A 7,316-nucleotide genomic window follows, 5' to 3' on the forward strand; every position below is an offset into this window, starting at 1 on the left:
TCCCTGATCCTTAAACCTTTAAATAAAAATAAATCAGCTTGGAGGGGTCTTCAGTCGAGGAATTCTATCCAACTCCTGCAGTGGACCACTGGCTGACCTCCAAACGGGCCAGACGACCAGATTATAAAAGCTGCTGGGACGATATCCTTTGTGTTTAAAGAGACTGAGCAGACTTTGCATTTAGAACTACTTGGGTTGTTACTAATTGGTTAATTTCATTCAATTCAAGGACATTGACCCCCTCCCCTCCCCTTTAAAATTCAAGCACATTCTGTGAACCCTGCCTGTTGTATAAATGTTCTGTTATAACACAGGCCAAATAAGCTTAAGTCTGTTGTCAGTACTTGTTACAGTATTATTCTCTGCACTTTTTGGAGAATTTTACTTGCTGCTTTGATACTGTCTCAGTTGCACTATGCACATTTGCACCAATAAATAACTGACAACACATGAATTGTTACAGTATTATTCTCTCTGCACTCTTTAGAGAATATAACTAAAATTTAAAAAGCTATGAATTCAAATGGTTTGCTTAAAAATGCCTCCTCGTTGACCTCATATCACTTTATTAAAGAAAAACACATTATTTAGTAACTTTTCATTGTGCTACTAAAAAATGTTGTGTGCTACTAAATTTTTCAGCATAGTAGCACAAGTGCTACTTGGAAAAATGTTAAGCGTCAAGCCCTGGCTGCAATTAATCCAAGATGACCACCACCACCTTGGCGGAGCAGGTATGACATGCTCCTTTCTTATGGAGGTGACTGCTGCTGAGATCAGGGAGCTCCAGGAGCTCCAGACATTTATCTTCTGATGGTTGTTTTGATATATATATATATATATATATATATATATATATATATATATATATATATATATATATATATATAGAATACAGAATCAGTTGAGTTTGCTTCTGTTGCAATTTGTTCAACCTTTTTTCATAAAACGACTGGACTAAATAGACGTTTGGGTCATGATTAATATGGCATGATAAAATGATAATCAATACCATCAGTTCATTTAAAAATCTTTGGCTCATAATGGATCATTACTTCATTGTGAAGTTGAGTGGAAGGCGGTGCAGGAAATGGAAGGAAAGCCAGACAATTATAGATGAGTCATCTTATTAGTTCACTTTATTTTCAGTTTAATAAACACCGATCATGTTAAATCTCTGATCTTAAATCACTAGACACTGAACAATCATTGACAACGACATCATATAACACATTGATTATGTTTTCTTAATTTTCTCAAATCAATAACTCATGTAAGAGATAAAATGCTGTTTAAAAGCTTTGCTCATGTGCCCATCCATTAATATGTATCACATGCGTACTATTACTATGGTACTAGTACATGGGAAGAAGAAAGAAGAAAAAACAAAGTATCATGTTATCATATTATTTAAACTTGATCAAACACCAGTTACATCTGACTATTGGAAACTAACAAGACTCTATGATTATAGCTAAAATCATGAGAGGCTTCTCTCTGTATCATGATTATCATGATTACACATGTTCTGACATGTTTTCATCTGATTTGAAGATCTGATGGCTTGAATTAGACTGGCAGTAATCTATCTTCTTATCCATCAAACTCTTACTGAGTGATTTCTCTGATCCTGTCAGTCTCCTATGGTTGACCAGGCAGAATGGCATTCAGTTCTCTGTCCATCTTCAGTATTCTGGCCTCGGTCTTCTCATCATATTCTTTCTTGTTCTTCTCGACCATCTCCCGAATTCCCTGCTGAGCTTCCTTACATGACTCCTGCATCTTCTCACGTTTGGCTTGGAACTCTTTGTCATCTTTATCTATGACCATGAGCTCACCCAGGTTGCTGACACTGTCCATCAGGTACTTGTTGGACACTTCAGTGTAGGTCCCTGAGAGCATGTTGACCAGACCGGCAAGGTTGGAGGCTTGGAAAGCCAGTTGGTGCAGTTGGTCTTTTACGAAGAACTTGTCGTCATAGCAAAGTTCATTTGCAACTTTAGTTGTCTCAACAAAGTCCTTTAGTTTTTTGTTGAGTTTAACTTTGATGATGTTGGAGATCATCTGGAAGAACTGCACCATCTTCTCCCACTGTGTTTTGACTTCGCCCATGGCACGACGACCTTCACTCAGCATTTTGATGGTGGTTTCAAAGTTGATCTCTTCGAGGTTGCACTTGCGCATTTTAACCAGAATATCAGTCAGCTCCTTCTCACTCTTCTTCATGTCTTGTATGTTCTTCTCATACGCCTTTCGTGCATAATTGAGCTGTTCTTTGCTTTGTTCAATGCGCAAACGGGCATTCTCATTTTGTCTCTCACTGGCAGTCTTGTATGATGGACAGAACAACTTAAAAAAAAAGATTTTTGCGCATCCCTCAGCAGCATCCATGCAGGCCAACTCCGACGCAGAGGGAAGTGAATTCACGGCTTCCTTGACATCTTTTTGTGCATTTTCCACTCCCTCTGACGTCTCCTTAATCATTCTGTTGGACCGTTCTTTCTTCTTTTCAACTTCCTCTTTTCTCAATTTGGATTCCTCCAGTTCCTTCTGAACCCTCTTTAGCTCATCTCCATACACTATATCAGCATTGACAGAGGCCTCCAGCAGCTCCTCTATTAAATCGATGACCTCCATGAACTTGTTCTCAGTACTCTGAGCTAGTGTCACGCAGGTATCCGCGATGGAGCCAATATTATTCAGTTGAAGTGGCAGAAGTTTCTCAACAACTTTGTCACTGTCACAGAAGATAAATCTGACTGCTGCCTTCATGTAATCAGGAACTCTGGATGTGTGAAGACGGATCTGATCCATGTTGTTGTGAGCCTCATTGAATGCATCCCAGCCAGAATTACAGACTTGCATAAGACTGGCCCTGAAGGACTCTGGGTACTTTATGTACTGGAAGCCTCCTGTTGGGGGGTTCTTGTTGATGGAGAAGTCATGCTGAGATGCTGAGATGAAGATCAGCTCTCCCAGAAGGTTGATAGAGAGAGGAGCAGGAGTAAGAAACGCCTCCCAGTTTGCATAGGGCTTCATCACCATCTGGATCTCTTCCCGCACCTCATCTACACTGGTCAATGCAACTTGTGAGGCCATGTTACAAACTGTTGGAAACAAAGAGAAACAGGGTGTCATGCAGAGAAGAGCTCAAACCACTGGTTTCACACTGTTTCACATGCATTTTAGATATTACAATCCATCACATGAAGACTGTATCTTATGTATTATGTCAATATTCATTTCTTAGCTCACATAGCTACATAGCAACACTTTTTTTAGAATATTTTTTTCATTTGAAAATGAATAATAATGAAGTCTTCAACAATAATCACAATCAGGGTTCATCAAACTCAGTAAGCTCAGGTATATATTCATTATACATTCATCAAAGTAAAATTAAAGCTGTGAAATGGACATCACTCCAATTAGTGCTCAGATTTGACTTATTTATGACTTATATTATTTTTATTAAGGATCTCCATTAGCTGGTACCGTAGTAACCCGCTAGTCTTCCTGGGGTCCACAAGGAACAACAAAAAATGCACAAAGGAAATCACATCATCTCCAATATGTCATACATTGTCAAATACAATTAATTATTAAACACCTAAAAAGTTAAACCAACACTAAGTAACTCCTGTCAGGATGTCCGAAAAACTCTCTAAAGAGTCTCCAGCTGGTCCAGAATGCCGCAGCGAGGGTTTTGACAAGAGTTAGGAAGAGAGAGCACATCTCTCCCACCTTAGCTTCTCTCCACTGGCTTCCTGTAGGATTTAGAATAGACTTCAAAATCCTTCTGCTGACTTATAAGGCTCTTAATGATAAAGCTCCAACCTATCTGAAAGAACTAATCATTCCTTACTGTCCTACCAGAGCACTCCGCTCCCAGAACGCAGGTCTGTTAGTGACTCCCAGTATCTCTAAAAACAGACTGGGAGGTAGAGCCTTCAGTTACCGGGCTCCTTTACTGTGGAACCAGCTCTCTCCATGGGTCAAAGAGGCAGACACTCTAACTACATTTAAGTCTAGACTTAAGACCTTCCTCTATGACAGGGCTTTTAGTTAGGGCTGGTTCAGGTAGCTCTGAACCATTTTATAGCTACGCTGCTATAGGCTTAGACTGCTGGGGACACATCTGGTTACATGGAGCCCTCTCCTTTCTCCTCCTCTCCTCTGTAATTTATTGTGTAGCTACCTCCCTTTATATCTATGCAGATATTATTATCTGGCCTCTCATTTCTTATTATTATAACGGCTGCTAACTTTGTACACTTATTTTATTACCATTGTTGTTATTACTATTATTATTATTTTTTTTTTTTCTCTTTCTCTTTTCTTTCTCTGCAAGTGGCAATGCGTCACCTAGCATTGTCACCGGCATTATTATTATTATTTAATTTTTTATTTTTTTTATTATTATTTTTTGTTCTTTATTTATTTATCTATTTTTTTCTTTCTTTCTCTGCAAGTTTTCTGCAACTAATTGTCAGACCTGGTGGTGTCTCATTCACCCACGCCCATGGGTGGATCCTGTGTATCTACTTAATGAACACCTGTAAGCATTTGTCTTGATTGACCTGACGAAGAGCGCACTGCTCGAAACGTTGTCTTTTTTATAGTCCTCTAATACATTTTTGTACTTTGGGGAGCTCATACAGTGTTGCGAGTCCTTTCCTGTTTTTGATTATCGTTTCCTTGGACTCAGCACCTGGCTGCATTTCTGGATGTGCGCGAGCCTTCTTTTGTTCATCTGTTTCTCTGCAAGTGGCAATGCGTCGCCTAGCATTGTCACCTGCTGAACAATTTGCAACAATATAATTGTAATTGCTGCCAACACCCTATGTAGGTTATTATCTATCGTTTTAAATGTCTGAATGTAATTTTATTTGTTTGTGTACCATGGGACCATGGATGGAAACTAGCTTTCTAGCTAAATCTGGCATATCTACATCAAATAATTGTTTTTGTATGTTCATGAATATGTGGAGTCCCATTTCAAATAAACTAATAAATAAAAAAAATAAAAAATATATATAATATTTTCAGAACTTTTGTGATGTTACATCGGCTTACAACAGGTTGAATGACACCTCTGTCATGGCCTGAGGGTCTGTATCATTATGGTCTGTATCGCCTTCACTGGCACTAAGCAGCTTCCAGGTGGATGGTAGGAACCCCTCCACACAAATAACTACTAATGTGCTGACTGCTTTACAGCACACGTCACTTCCCCCTTTCCCCATTCGTTAAAAACACAGAAGTCAAAGCGAACGCCTATGTGGGAGAATTACCGCTATCATGGCAGAAGCAGCAAGAAAACCAAAGAAATTAAAAGTTTTGTCTGAGGAGACGAAAAAACCAAAGAAGGAGAGTTATGCAGAACGGCTGCAGCTCTGCTCCAACACGCAGCCGTTTCTACTCTGGTCAATGTGTAGCTTCAACCGGCTCCAGCACCCGGCCCCTCCGTTACACACAGAGCTCCTATTTCTACCGGACGCCGGAGCACGGTGCATAAATTCAGCACAGAGCAGCTTGTGCGGGACAGGAAATTGTGGACAAAATACAAAACAAAACACCCGGTTAATTTTCAAAATAAAATAGGCTACATCGTGTTTACAGCGGATGGAGGGCAACCGCCATTCCGACATCCCACCAGTCCAACATAGGCCTCTAATTGTCTAAACAACACGTTCTCACCCCCAGTGCGTCAACAGCCTGACGAACGGTCACTCTCCCTCATCGTCACATACCTGACTCATGAGGTGCCCGTTTTTCGTCAGGTTTTGACGCGCTCGGCTTTCAGTTGATTCCAATGCAATCCCCTCCGCGGCGATATGTGACGCTCAGAGCAAGTGATCCAGCCGACCCGGCTGCGGCATGGAAAGACGCTGTGAGCAGAGGAAAACTTTTTTTTTTTTTTTTTTTACTTTTCCTTAAAGCTTTATTGAACCTGATGCTGCTGTGTCTGACGTAGTTTACGGCAAGGACGTCCTTTCGGTTATCTATTTATTTATTTATTTATTTAGTGATCATGGTGTTTGGTGCAGAATAATCAATCAATCAATAAATAAATTAGGTCGGAAGCTACGTCAGACCGGGGGGGGGGGGGGGGTGTGGATTCTACAGGTGAAGACCACTTCCGCGTTCAAAAAGCTGCTCTGTTTAATCAATATTCTGAAGAAAGATCTGATTATTAGCCATAACGCTGTAACCATCCAAGGAAGACTGTGCTTTTTATTATTTTTATATTATTTTTATATTATTTTTATTATGTGCTTCTGCTGAGTCCAAAAGCCCTGTGTAATATCAACTTTATTTTAAGAAAACACGTTTTGTTTCCAATGTCATATCACGGAGAAGCACTACATTACCCATAATCCTCATATTTATCAGCGACGTGTCTAATTGGTTGAGCTTGCTGTTACCAGCAAATGAAAAAATAAAACAAATTGAGCTTATATTATTTTCTTAGTAACTAAAAGGTCTTAACATCTTTTTTGTTTTCAACATTGAATAGAAAAAAGGTGCTATATTGTTAAAATTCAACAATAAAGTGCATAAAAGTTGGCTTGACTTCTTTCTTTTTTTCTTTTTTTTTCATAATTTTCACCAGCATCTTTCTGGTCCACATCACATCACATTAAATGTCATTTTTAATTCAATGAGTGAAATTTTATTTTTTATCTGAAAAACATTACTATGAATTCAAGGGTCAGAGGTCACTGATTAGTGTTAAATTTAACCTTTTTGACCCTGTTTCCTTGAATAAATCACTAAGACTTTGATGCGGGAAGCTGAGATTTTGATTTGATTTTGTTCAGAGCACTAGGGACAAAGTTTCTGTAGAATTTCAGACCTGTCGGACCTCCAGAAGGGTCACAGCTGACCGTCCAGGCTCGTTTCTCGGCCTTCAAAGCCTAGATTTAGAAGCCTTTTGTCTAATAACGTCCACATTCTTGGGGTTATAAGGCTGAAAGTTTAATGTATTTGTCCGGGGCCTAAGGCCATCCACCATGTGCAATTTCAAACCCGTGCGACCTTCACAAGTGTCAAATGTCACTGATTTGTGACCTTTTTGACCCCGTTTCCTTGAATAAAACACCAAGACTTTGATGCGGGAAGCTGAGATTTTAAAATGTGGTCCAGAATGTCGGGTAGATTGTGTGTGCAAAGATTCAGAGCTCTGTGACATTCAGAAGGGTCACAAATAGCCAAAAAGCAATGCTCCTTTCTCTGACCTCTTATTAAAGGAGAAATGTTTCAACAGCAATTCTTTAATAGCTTCCAGATGCTTTGGCCTATCAGGCTGAATT

Source organism: Trachurus trachurus (assembly GCF_905171665.1).
Source record: "Trachurus trachurus genome assembly, chromosome: 7".
In the NCBI taxonomy this organism is placed as follows: domain Eukaryota; kingdom Metazoa; phylum Chordata; class Actinopteri; order Carangiformes; family Carangidae; genus Trachurus; species Trachurus trachurus.